Source organism: Rattus norvegicus, chromosome 1, assembly GCF_036323735.1.
Source record: "Rattus norvegicus strain BN/NHsdMcwi chromosome 1, GRCr8, whole genome shotgun sequence".
Classification (NCBI taxonomy): domain Eukaryota; kingdom Metazoa; phylum Chordata; class Mammalia; order Rodentia; family Muridae; genus Rattus; species Rattus norvegicus.
This window is the reverse complement of record NC_086019.1, coordinates 74,898,680-74,912,806: the sequence shown is the minus strand read 5'-3', so window position 1 is coordinate 74,912,806 and position 14,127 is coordinate 74,898,680. Positions and strand designations below refer to the sequence as shown.

The window sequence follows — 14,127 nt, the reverse complement described above, 5'->3', positions numbered from 1 at the left end:
TCATCCCTCTTCCAGAGACAGCCATTATACCCAGGACAAAATTTATTTCTATTTAAAACTGTTTGAGACCTTAGCAGAGGTGGCAAAGAACAAAGTAGACATTCAAAATCAACAACAGCAGATAAGAGGCTGTGTTTGCACCTGGCTAGCACAGAAGATATGTAAGACCTTGGAGTTGAAGGTCTCACGCCTGCCTGGCTAGGCTCCAAAGGATGGTTACCGCTGGAGTGTTGCTGAAGGAGAGGACAGTGGTCCAGAACAGAACCCCTGTGCTCCCCAGTCTCCAGGAAAGAATGGCCATGACTTTAGGGCTAAAGAGAGAAACTATCAAGTACTCTCTTCCAGTTCGGGACACAGTTAAAGCAACGACAGATCGGATAGTCGTTTTTGAGGATGATGAGGCATGGCCAGCAACACAGCGGCCTCAGGCTATTGGACCCAGAACATTCGACTGAGCCAGGATGCTGTGAAGGACTTGACTGCTGCTGTTTCTCTCTCTGCAGCCCTGCCATGACCCTGTGGTCACCCCAGATAGCTACCTGTATGAAAGGAAGGCAATCCTGGAGTACATTCTACACCAGAAGAAAGGGATTTCTCGGCAGATGAAGGCCTATGAGAAGCAGCGAGGAGCCCGGAGAGAAAAGCAGAAAAAGCTTCAGCGAGCTGCAGCACAGGACCAAGTACGAGGCTTCCTGGAGAAGGAGGCAACCATCGTGAGCCAGCCCCTCAACCCCTTCATGCCCAAGCCTGCCACCTTGCCCAACACAGATGGTGAACAGCCAGGGCCCAGGACAAGAACAAAGCACTACCCAGCTTCTGGATTCCCTCTGGATTCCCTTCTGGAACGCATGAGGCAAAGGCCACCAAGCTGGAAAAGCCGTCCGGCACCGTGACCTGCCTGATGTCTGGGAAGCCACTGGGCATATCGGACCTGACATCACTGTGCTTCGCATAGCTAGATGACTCTGTGGACCACGTGGTGCTCATCACACTCAGTAAGCGCTACGTTCTACGTTTGTGCAGTGACCCGAGACAGTCTGAGGAATGTCACACAGTGTGCAGTGCTACAGCCTTCTGGGGTCATGGTCACCCTGGAGTGTGTCGAGAAACTGATCTGGAAGGACATGGTGGACCCCATGAATGATGATATGCTGACAGAGCGCAACATCATCGTGCTGCAGTGTGGTGGCACAGGCTCTGCCGGCTCCGGAATGAAGCTACAGGCAGAAATGTTCTAGCCTGAGCCATGACCTAATAAACTTGGATGTGAACGGGGGGTGGGGGGGGGGGAGACAGAGACAGAGAGAGACAGACAGAGGGAGACAGAGACAGACAGACAGACAGAGAGAGAGACCATGAAATTCACCACCAATACACTAAATTCAGTCAAGAGATGTACATCATGCAGGGCCTCATCAAGGGTCGGTCCTTTGTTGAAAAGAAACCTGGAGGCAGTAGTGAAACTGAACCAACCCTTGGTTTCCTTGTATCAGAGACCTGTGAGCACCAAGCTCCCTGAGGCTATGCACCTTGCCCAGGGTACTGGCATGCTAACCTGCTACAACTTGCGCATGGAAAAAAAATTAATGACACATGACAACCTCCCCTGGAACCTCAACTGCAAAAAGATAGGACACAATGTGGACTACATGTGGTGCGGCTGTGCCTACACCAGCACCACTGGAAAGTGTGCTACGAGCAGGTACAGCACCTGGTCAACGACTGGGGCCCTGGCACACCACCACACAGTCAAACCAATACCACACCCCCCAAGTGACCACAGCTAGCCTTGAACTCAGGCAGCTGGAGCAGATACCCCCAGCTAGATGGCCCTCCCTCCCCTCTGACTAACCTTCCCTCCAAATGCTCCCTAGCAGAACTATAATTAAAATATGTTGTCATTGTGAAAAAAGGAGTGTTTGAATGAGTGGTGGTGATGGTACCCACTTTTATTCCCAGAAGCTGGGAGATATCTGAGATCAAGGCCAAGACTGGTCTTCAGAGGGAGTTCCAGGGCAGCCAAGGTTGCACAGATAAACCCTGTTTCAAAAAACAAAACAACAAGGACAACAAAAAAAAAAAAATAAAGAAGGAAAGAAAAGAGTATTAGAACGAAATACAGCTCTCACCTCACAGGGAATAAGTGGTTATTCTTGGCCCAGGCAGGCAGCTTCTCTGAGTTCAAGATTCCATCTTAAATAACAAGAGTTTTTCCTTTATTTTTGAAACAGAGTTTCACCCACTATGAATCCCTGGCTGGTCTGGAACTCGTAATGTAGACCAGGAGGCCTCAAACTCACAGAGAACCACCTGTATCGGCCTCCCAAATGCATGCCACCCCTCTGGGTAAGAGCTTATTCTTGAGCCAAACGTGAGTGACCATGGCTTCCAAATTCACACCCAGATTCAGGACGGCACAGAAGACACGTTCAACTCAGAAGCAACTGCAAGAGGGTTTAGTTAAGTTACAGAACAAATGATGTTTAAAATAAAAATTAAAAACAACTAACCAACCAACCAACCAATGAAACAAACAAAAATCAATAGAAACATCTGGTGGGCAGGTTCCAAGGAAATGGGAAAACCTCTGCCTGGGCTTCAGATGCTGCCTGGCGACATTTTTAGCTTTTTGATTACTGGAAGGTTGAGAGTATCTGGGACTGAATTTTTTTTTTTTTTTTTTTTTTTTGGTTCTTTTTTTTTCGGAGCTGGGGACCGAACCCAGGGCCTTGCGCTTCCTAGGTAAGCGTGAAAAGCTCTCAGGGAGAACTTTCCCTCGGGATGGAGACCCTCCAACTCCAAAGACCAGACCGAGACACCACAGGATGTAATCAGCAAGAGGATTTGGTTTATTGTCAGGATACACAGGCACAGGCACCTGCGGGCGCTTCAGTCACTCGGGGGACTGGCGCCCCCACGGAACCAAGGATGGGCTTTTATAGGATTTTGGGGAGCAGAAGCAAGCATACAGAAGCAGATGCATGGTTACAGGGATATAATTGGTGGATTCTAATGTGGCAAGGGTTCAGCCTGGGGGCAAGTTTCCTAGCTACCTTCCTGAAACATAAGGACTGACTCGGCCCCCCAAGGGTTCAGCCCGGGGGCAAGTTTCTTAGCTACCTTTCTGGAACATAACGGCTGACTCGGCCCCCCACCAGGGTGTGGGACCTCTCCCGGGGCTTTTTTTCATTGTCAGGTGCTCAACCGAAGTCGTCCTGTTGCCAGGCCTTCAACCAAACACATCCTGCTTGGCAGCTGCTGTGTACTCAGTGTTCTAACCTTTCCCTGAACCAGTCATCTTAAGTACAGCCTTGCAAAATGGCGTTACTGCTGCTAAGCTGGGGTCTTTCATTCCCCCATTTTTTTGTTAACTTTGAGTGAAATCTTTCACTCGACTTGGTCAAGAAATTTCTGTCTGGTGGGGGCTTATTTCCCCACTGACTCTAGGCCACAAAAGGGCTAGGAGGAGCCACGTAGGAGTTTTAACTTTAAGGGGTTTGGAGTGCGCTGAACTCTCCATGTCTGGGGTGTAGTGTTGTGATTAGTCAATTCCTCAGACCGGACTGCCTTGACGTGTGGTGCGTGGATCTAAGCCTCGACTCCGTCTACCTTTAGGGCGGTCGGGGTAGTCAGGAGGACGGTGTAGGGTCCTTTCCACCGTGGCTCGAGATTCTTGGTCTGGTGTCTGTGTACCCACACGGTGTCTCCAATCTGGAACGGGTGTGGCACCACCGGATGCTCAAGCTTGTCCTGGTAAGCAGCGGCCAAAGGTCTCCAGACGTCTCTCTGTACAATCTGTAGGGCCTGTAAATGGGCCCTCAGAGAAGGGCTGTCAGCAAAATCAGCAATGTTTGAATCAAAGAAATGGACAAATGGGGGTGGTGTTCCATATATTATTTCAAAAGGAGTTAGACCATGGGGGCCCGGGGTATTCCGGGCCCGATATAGAACTAGGGGAAGGAGGGCCACCCAATCCTTTGAGCCAGTTGTAAGCGCAAGTTTGGATAAAGTCTCCTTAATTGTTCTATTTATGTGTTCTACCTGACCTGAACTCTGGGGTCTATAGGCACAATGTAATTTCTAATCAATCTCTAACAATTTGGCCACCAACTGACTTACTTGGGAGACGAAAGCGGGCCCGTTGTCTGACCCCAACGCTTGAGGCATGTCATACCTGGGAAAGATTTCCTCGAGGAGCTTCTTGGTGACCATTTTTGTAGTCTCGTGCTTCGTGGGGAAGGCTTTGACCCATCCTGAGAAGGTGTCTATAAACACTAGGAGATACTTGTATCCATATATACCTGGTTTAATTTTAGTAAAATCAATTTCCCAATGGATGTCGGGACGGTGTCCCCTAGGACGAACTCCTTGTCCAATCATGGTCCTTCTCAGGTTAACCTGAGCGCACGCTTTGTAACTCTCAGTCACCTTTTGTATCGCTTTGTCCCAATTAAAAAAAAACACAGATTTATCTCTTCTCGATCTAGTAAGGTTTTTATCTTCTTATGTAAAAAGGAGATCAATTCAAAAGTCCTTTGTAGACCCACTGTTTTAGTTGAGGGTGGTAGATGGCCCCCATTTTTTTTTTTTTAGGAGCTCTATGTCCTCATGGGCATAAACCCAACTGGTTTGTCCCACTGGTGGGGGCGTGGGTTGGTCTGGGCTATTTAAGGGCAAGATTTGTTTGCTCATGGCCGCTTCTCTCGCCGTGGCATCGGCCAGCCGGTTTCTTCGTGCCTCTGGGTTGTGTCCTTTTTGGTGTCCTGGACAATGTATAATACTCAGTCTTTTGGGCAAGAATAGGGCTTCTAAGAGGGCCAGAATTTTAGCCTTATCTTTACCCTCAGATGTGAGCAGCCCCCGCCTCCGGTAGATCTCCCCGTGGATGTGTGCCGTGGCAAAGGCATAACGGCTGTCTGTATATATATTTAGCCTCTTACCTTTTGTCATCTTGAGGGCCTGAGTCAAGGCGATGAGTTCAGCCCGTTGTGCGGAGGTACCAGCAGGCAGGGCTTTCGCCCAAATCACTTTGTCCTCCGTAGTGACCGCAGCTCCAGCCTTTCGCTCTCCCTCTGCCAAGAAGCTGTTGTCATCCGTGTACCATGTGTGGTCAGCATTCTGAAGAGGCTGGTCCGATAGGTCCGGCCTGGTTCCATGTACTTCTGTGAGGATTTGTAGGCAGTCATGTTGTTTTGTCTCCTCTGGTAGAGGAAGCAAGGTGGCAGGATTGAGGGCGACTACGGGCCCAAACTGAACCTGTTCTGCATCCAGTAACAAGGCTTGGTGTGAGAATTAGAGAGCCAGCGGTCTGGGGGCTGCTTTACCAAGGCCTCCACTGCGTGGGGTGTTAGGATGGTGAGTGGCTGTCCCAAAGTCAATTTTCCAGTGTCCTTGATCAGGACAGCAATAGCAGCCACCATCCTTAGGCACGGTGGCCAGCCGGAGGCCACAGGGTCCAATTTCTTAGACAGGTAGGCCACAGGGCGTTTCCAGGGTCCCAACCTTTGTGTTAGGACCCTTTAGCATACCCCTGTTTCTCATCGATGAACAGTTACTGAGCAAATTGTAAGGGTTTGGAACAGTCAGATGAATATCTTCTATCCTCTTGTTGACCTTTCTCAAGTCTTGTACTGGCCTATAATCTCCAGTGCCAGGTTTCTTACAGGCAGAAGAGGCGTATTCTAAGGCGACCGGCAGGGGATTAGGATGCCTTGATCTAGAAGCCTCGTAATGTGAGGCCTTATACCTTGATAAGCTTCATGTGACAGGGGGTATTGTTTTATGGAGACTGGAGTTGTAGTGGCCTTTAACTGTATAATTAAGGGGGGCTGTTGGAGCGCCAACCCCATCCCACCAGTCTCTGCCCAAGCCAGTGGAAAATTCGTGACCCAAGTGTCTATTTCTAGGGATTGTGGCTTGTCCTGTCCCGGTTCATATAGTCTATATTCATCCTCTAGTTGTAGGGTTAGAACTTGAAGGGGAGTTCCGTGGGGGCCAGTTATTTGGGCCCCTCCTTCCTCAAAATGAATTTAGTTTGGTGAGCAGGTCACGGCCCAGCAGAGGGTACGGGCAGTCCGGAACATGTAAGAAGGAATGGGTCACCTTACCAGTAGCCAGCTGAACCCGGCGGTCCGTAGTCCATCGGTATTGTTTCTCACCAGTAGCTCTTTGTACCCAGGCCGTCCGGTCGCTGAGTTGTCCTGAAGCTTGAGTGAGGACTGAATGCTGGGCTCCTGTGTCTACCAGGAAAGTAACCGGCTGCCCCCCAACTTAAGCGTTACCCTGGGCTCAGGGGGGGGGCTCCTGGCCCTGACCTCCCTAATCTTTATCTAGAGCCAAGAGGGAGGTTCGTGGTCGAGGCTTTCGGGGTCCGCCAGGCTTCTTGGGGCACTCTCTGGCCCAGTGCCCTTTCTCTTTGTAATAGCCACATTGAGCTTTATCCAGCTTCAGCCCCTTTCGAGCTCCCCCCTATCTCCCTTCCTTTTTTGGCCCTGAACTACGGCGGCCAAGATTCGACTCAATTCTTTGTTTCTTTTTTTATCTCTCTCTTATTAAAAATCTTTTTAGCTTCTTTAAGTAAATCCTGTAATGTATAGCCCTGCAAATTTTCTAACCTCTGTAACTTAGTCCTGATATCTGGAGCAGCCTGCCAGATGAAGGACATAGAGACACTCGTCATTTGTCCTGGGTCATCTGGGTCATAGGGAGTGTACATACGGTAGGCCTCCTTAAGTCTCTCTAGAAAGGTGGAGGGAGTTTTCCCCTGCTTCCTGTAATACCTGTTTTACCTGAGCCAAATTAGTAGGGCGTCGTATAGCCCCTCGGAGACCCGCTAGAAGCAACTGGCGATAAAGGCGTAGGTGTCCCTTACCTTCAGCTGTATTAAAATCCCAGTTTGGTCTTCAGGCAGCTGGGTGGGATGCCCATCATCTCCCAGAACATGCTTTCTAGCCTCTAGGAACACTCCTTGTTTTTTTTTTTCTGAGGTTAAGAGGGCCTGTAAGAGCTGTTGGCAGTCATCCCAAGTAGGCTGGTGGGTAAGTAAAACAGATTCTATTAGGTCGGTGAGTGCCACCGGATCTTTGGAGAAAGAAGGGTTGTGTTGTTTCCAATTGTAAATGTCAGCTGCTGAAAACGGCCAGTATTGGGTCTGGCCACCGGTTCCCTGTCTAAGTGGGAAAGCCTGGGAGGTTGAATCTGGCATCACCTCGCGCTTATTGCGCAATCTCCCTGCGACAGGGGAGAAACCCTTATCAGACTGTGGCCCGGCAACTGATCTGGCCGGCGGCTCTGCCTCCTCTGTTTTAGCCGGGCCTGTCAGAGAGAAGATCTATGAGAGGGGAGTTTGGGTCTGCCGGGAGGACAGGTTTCTTAGAAGGCTCTGATTTCACAAAGGTAGAGAGAGGAAGACGTGGCCGGCGGACCGGGCGGGGCAGAGGGGACAGACTGGGGGTTGAGGGGAGGCCAATTTGGGTCCACGAAGGGTTCCGCCCGGGGGGGGGGGGGGTTAAGGCGAGACTCTCTCAAGTGATAATATAAGAAACCTGGTCAGGATGTCCGTGGACGACCCGATCTTTAACCTGTAAAATAATGATCTTATTAAATGTGCCATTCACTGGCCATCCCGCTCCGAAAGTGGGCCACTCGGATGTGTAGAGAGTCTGCCCTTTTCCTTTTTTTTTTTTTAACCTCGACGGACTGGTTGTGTGCCCGGTCGTGGACGTCTTTCTAATGATCAAGAGTGAGACTTAGGGGCGTTGTTAGGGACTGTCCCATGTTAGTTCTAAGGAAGATTAGAACACAGAGAAAACAAACAACACCAACAGTCAAACAAACAACAGACAGGCGTGCTGCACGGCTTTGGTACCAAACTGAAAGCAAAAAGTCAGATGGAGGTGGCAAAGGTCCGGGGCCCTCTGAAAGCCAAAAATACAGACAGAGTGCCGTTAGTCCGGATCTTTCTCCTCTCCCAGATTGGGCCCCGAAAAGTCGGGCCCCAACACCCTTGGAACGTCTTCCAGGGCTGCGGGGCGAGAAGTCCGAGCTCGTCAGCTCCTTCTTCGTCCCGCCCAAATTCCAAACAACCTGGCTGAGCGCTCACAGAACAGACCTGGCTGAGCGCTCACAGAACCTGGCTGAGCGCTCACAGAACAGACCTGGCTGAGCGCTCACAGAACAGACCTGGCTGAGCGCTCACAGAACAGACCTGGCTGAGCGCTCACAGAACAGACAGAATAAGGCAGAACGAGACAAAATCAGACAGACAGACAGACGCCGGCCGGCTTACCTCCCAGTGGGTGGTCGGTGGTCCCTGGGTGGAGGATCTCCTTTCCCGGCCCATGCACCAAATGAAAAGCTCTCAGGGAGAACTTTCCCTCGGGATGGAGACCCTCCAACTCCAAAGACCAGACCGAGACACCACAGGATGTAATCAGCAAGAGGATTTGGTTTATTGTCGGGATACACAGGCACAGGCACCTGCGGGCGCTTCAGTCACTCGGGGGACTGGCGCCCCCACGGAACCAAGGATGGGCTTTTATAGGATTTTGGGGAGCAGAAGCAAGCATACAGAAGCAGATGCATGGTTACAGGGATATAATTGGTGGATTCTAATGTGGCAAGGGTTCAGCCTGGGGGCAAGTTTCCTAGCTACCTTCCTGAAACATAAGGACTGACTCGGCCCCCCAAGGGTTCAGCCCGGGGGCAAGTTTCTTAGCTACCTTTCTGGAACATAACGGCTGACTCGGCCCCCCACCAGGGTGTGGGACCTCTCCCGGGGCTTTTTTTCATTGTCAGGTGCTCAACCGAAGTCGTCCTGTTGCCAGGCCTTCAACCAAACACATCCTGCTTGGCAGCTGCTGTGTACTCAGTGTTCTAACCTTTCCCTGAACCAGTCATCTTAAGTACAGCCTTGCAAAATGGCGTTACTGCTGCTAAGCTGGGGTCTTTCAAGCGCTCTACCACTGAGCTAAATCCCCAGCCCCTGGGACTGAATTTTAATTAATTTTGAGGCAGGTTCTCACCGTGTATTTCTGACTGTCCAAACTATGTAGACCAGGGTGACCTCAAACTCTCTGAAGGAACAGTAATCTACATAATCTATATAATAAATCGGAAGAGGACCTGGGAGAAGCTATTACTAGGGGTTTAAGCTATCGTTGCCATAGAGAACCTTGCTGGTGTCAGCGTCTCCTTCAGGAACACTGGGTCCTTGAGTTGTGTAAAAGTTTGCTGCTGCCACTGGAGCCTCTCCAACTGCTGGCTGCTTCCTACCTGGGATCTTCAGTAAGTAGATGCAAACATCCTTCAGGGAGCCATGGCTTCTAGTGATGACTGATCCCTGGGCTGACCACCAGGCCGTCATTGAAGTATCTTGTCAACCTGCCCGCCATTGCTCTAGGCTATGTGGACATCACATGCCACAACAAGGGGACTCACTCAGGGGGTCTGACGGATTGGATACTGGCTCAGGATGTTCTCTGCATGTTTGGTATCATTTCCCATGAGCACCCACAGAGGGTGTGCCTGATCTCTACATCTACAGAGACCTAGAAGAAATGAAGAGTAGCCTGCTGCTGAGAAAAGGCTGTGACCAAGGACCAGGTGGCTCCTGAATTCACTGCTGTTCAGTGACCGGTTAGAAGACTTGTCTGAAGGTGCACACGTGTCCTCCGTGCCTATCTAGCAGTTCCCTACTGAAGACTGGAGCATCCAGACTGCAGCCCACCCCCGGTCGGCAGCTCCTGCAGCACAGGCCTGTGAGTGGGTTGGAGTTAACACTGAGTTGTCCTTGGCTGTTCTACAATACCTAAGCAAAGGGAAAGAAGGCAAAAATAAAAGCTGGGGGAATATACAAATGGGTGTTTTACTCGGTAAATCTCAAACCATGTAAGTGCCTGAGAAAGGAGTTTTGAGTTGACATGTGTGTACAGAGATTCACAAAACAGAAACTGGGTCACGCAACCATGAGTTGGCAACCAAGTCCCACCTGACAGGCGGGTAAAGGGAGGCAGTATGAAACATTCTTGATTCTAGAGGACAGTTTTAAGTTGAAATCCAGCTATTGAAGGAAGTGATCCAAGGTCAGGGCTGCAGATAAACCAGTTTTCTGGACTTCTCATGGTTGAAAACAGTTTTATTTCATTCCTATCATTCTATAGTAGGTTTTTTTCTGGAGCAGAAGCTGTGTCTCTGGGAACGGGGCGTGCAGGAAAGTAGAGAGCCTTGGAATGAGGCAGAACGAGATAGGCAATAAGCTCGCAGTAGTAGACCGGATCGTTAACTTAGGATTTCCCTGGATGCCTGTATCCAGCTCAGGGTGTGATAGTTTACTTTACATCCTGACTATATTCTCAAAACTGAGTAATTGAAGTACTACATTATAAGACTCTGTTTCAAAGACACAAACAAGGCCATACTACCTAGTGGCAGCCTTTACCTGCTGAGGCAGAAGCAGGTTTATCTCTGAATTCCAGGTGAGCTGGGACCACACAGTGAACTATCTGAAAATAAACCTGAGTATCTGATGACACTGCCCTGTAATCTCAGTATATGGGCAGTGCAGGCAGAAGGACCAGGAGTTCAAGGTCATCTTGTCTCAAAACAAAAATACATGCCTTGTGCCTAGCCTCACAGAGATTTGATGAGCCAAGGTGGGGGGATAACCAAGGGGACCCCAACTTGCTCAGAGGAAAAGGGGAGGAGGATGAGGGAAGAATTGTGGGAGGGGTGACTGGGATAGGGCAGTGAGCAGGATTTAAATGAATAAGTAAAATAATAAAAATATATTATGAAATAAAAGCAATATGTATATTGCATCTTTGGTCTTTTTTTTCCCTCTGTCTTCCATTTCTTTTTTATTTTTCTTTCTTTTTTTTTTTCTTTCTTTTTTTTTTTTTTTTTCAGGGAAAGGGGCTGGTCTTGAATTCACTATGGATCTGAGGATGACCTTGAACCTTTGATCCTCTACAGTGCTGGGGTTACAAGTTTAGCCACTACTCCCGGTTCATTAGGTTTTTAAATAGGATTTTAAGTCCAATGCCTTGTGGATGTTTGGCAGGCACAACAACCATGGAGCCATTGTCTTCCATGCTTTCCACCCTCAGATATTCATTCATTCATTCATTCATTCATTCATTCATCTGTTTAATTATTTATTTGTAGTTTTTCTCCACAGCCATTTTTGCCCTGTGAAGTCACAAGACTGGAACTTTGTGGCTCCATGTTACTTCACATTCCCCAGTCTGTGTTGATAGCTTTGTTTTATTATTGTTTTCTTTTGTTTTGTTTTCAAGACAGGGTTTCTCTGGGTGGCCTCAGATTCAGACCTCCACCTACCTCTGCCTCCCAAGTACTGGTATTAAAGGTGTGCACCACCTTGCCTGGCTTTCTGTTGATATCCATGGGAGAAGAGACTGTTATCCTGGGAAGTGAAGGTATCATTTAATTTCTAGTATTTACATATGCTTTCTAATGCACACTTAGCATTCATAAATGTATATTTTTTAAGCCAAAGGGCTAAGGAAACTCATGGAATCCCATGAAAATGAAATCCAGAGAAAGGGGCTGACACCCAAGGCTAGAGGGTGGAATGAGTGTCCAGTCACTCAAGGGTTACAGCTGGGAATGGGCGGGAGGTATTATAAAAGAAACAGCTCTTGGGGTTGGGGATTTGGCCTAGTGGTAGAGTGCTTGCCTAGCAAGTGCAAGGCCCTGGGTTCAGTCCCCAGCTCCGAAGGAAAAAAAAAAAAAAGAAACAGCTCCCAGAATAACATCCTTCCTGTTTGCCTCAAGCTGTGATTTCTCTCTAGAACCGTGAAGGTGAATGTTCTTCCCATCCCTGCTCGTAGCTTCCATGGGAAGCTTCCTTCAGACTTCAGCCTTGTTTTGAGGACTCTTCTCGAATCTCCAATTCCTCCTCAGGTATTTGATTTTATTTTTTCCCCCTGTGCTGGGGAGAGACCCAAGGGCATATAATCTGACTCATTGTCATTCACTGTGTAACCAAAACCAGTCCTGAATACCTGATTCACGAGTTCCCACCTCTTAAGGGCTGAGCTACAGGTCTGTGTGCCAGTGGGCCTGATATTATATTTGTAGATGAATGCATTGATTCTGGAGACTTGACTGACCTCACACTTGAAGTGGTTTTCCTGTCCCTGCCATCTCAAGTGATGGGTAACACAAGCTACCATGCACAGTTAAGAATGTAAATTCAGGCTGGAGAGATGATGGCTCAGTGGTTAAGAAAACTCACTCTGCTCTTCCAGAGGTCCTTAGTTCAACCACATGGAGGCTCACAACCCTCTGTAACGGAATCTGATGCCCACTTATGGTATGTTTGAAGATAGCTACAGTGTACTATGCACACACACACACACACACACACACACACACACACATATATGTGTGTGTGTGTGTGTGTGTATGTATATATATATGTATATGTCAGAGCCCACCATATATATATATATACATATATATATATAATTATGTACATTACATGGTTCTAAGAAAAGTGAAAATTCATGTTACACATGTATGTTTGTGTGTGTGTGTGTGTGTGTGTGTGTGTGTGTGTGTGTGTGTGTGCATTATATGTAGAAGTCAGAGGACAATACCAAATTGGTTGTCTGGATGCGGCTATTAGGGATTGAAGTCAGGTCGTTAGCCCACCAAGCTGAAAGCCCCTTTACCCTCTGAGGCACCATGATACCCTGAGCTATTTAGCCAACTCTGTGATAGGGAGAATTGAATTGACTTATCCCTAAATTTCTTGGATGAGGTACAGTTCCCTGGGCATTAATCTCTAAAACACCAGAAGAGGCCAGCGTCAGTGTGAGCTACGTTAGACCCTGTGTAATGTTTTCCGTGATACTCAGCTGACTTTAGCTTTGCTAATGTGCTTACCCCATGATGCAGTGGTTCTTTATTCCTTAGGGTGAGACTGTCAAAGACCTTCATTATAATGGATAAAGACACAGACAGTCCCTCCATAAGTTTGTGGGTTGGCCAATCGAAAAACTGTAATTGATCTGGAGGGACCTAGCACGTGCCTGAGATCCCAGGAATTCAGCTACAAAGACGAGGCTACTTGGGTGTATTATGAATCTCTCTCTCTCTCTCTCTCTCTCTCTCTCTCTCTCTCTCTCTCTCTCTCTCTCTCTCTGTATTTATTTTATGTATGTGAGTACACCATCGCTGTCTTCAGACACACCAGAAGAGGCATCAGATCTCATTGCAGATGGTTGTGAGCCACCATGTGGGTGCTGGGAATTGAACTCAGGACCCCTGGAAGAGCAGTCAGTGCTCTTAACCATTAAGTTATCACCCCAGCCCTCTTTTATTCTTTTAAGTATGTGGGTTGATGCCATCTGTGGGTTTCTGAGTTCACAGACAAAACTAAAGAAACAAAGGTTTTAGGTCTAGGGGTTGAGGGAAAACTGGACACAGCCTCAGAAGGGCCCTATGCTCACTGAGACTCATCTTATTAAAGGAATTCTGTCTTCCACCAACAAACTCTGTAAGTCCTATTTTGAGAAGCAAAATCGTACCAAGATATGTCAGCTAGATCTGTAAGGAATAGTAGCTGACTGTGTACAGCAGTGAGGCTGGAAGGCCACGAGGTGAAAGTCACCCGGATTAACTCACACAGTGGGCTTAATATCCTAACAAACATGAATACAAAAGCTAGTGCCTGATTGGTGCCTAGCGTTTAGGGAGCTCTGAGTTCCAGCTTCTGTCCCAGAAGTGTGGGTAAAGATCTGTGCTCTTTAGATTCAGTCTTCACAAAAACGTGCCCGGCATTTCCAGGAGCTGGAGTCCTGGGAGACCTCAGCCAGGGACACTCAGCCTTGGAAGCACTTTCAATTGTCAAGACCCAGAAGGGCCGTCCTAGCTGAGTGCCCCTGATTTGAGGCAGTCTTCCAGGAACATGGAGACGTCCGCCCCCTGCCGTCCCTTCAGGATATTTCCGGTAACACAGACTGAGGTAGGAGACAGCTGTCAGGAGATAACTCACAAATTGGTGTAGGGTCTAGGACCAACAAAGCCATGGCTCCTAAGGACAGAACTCAGTAGTGAAATCTAGTGGTGGGCCAGCGGTCACTCAAAAAGCCATGCGATCCA

General features: G+C 48.5%; 1 pseudogene; it reads left to right on the top strand.

Annotated features, from left to right (window-relative positions):
* The first annotated feature begins 403 nt into the window (after positions 1–403).
* Nosip-ps1 (nitric oxide synthase interacting protein, pseudogene 1) lies at positions 404–8,952 on the top strand (annotated as a pseudogene).
* Positions 8,953–14,127: the final 5,175 nt, after the last annotated feature.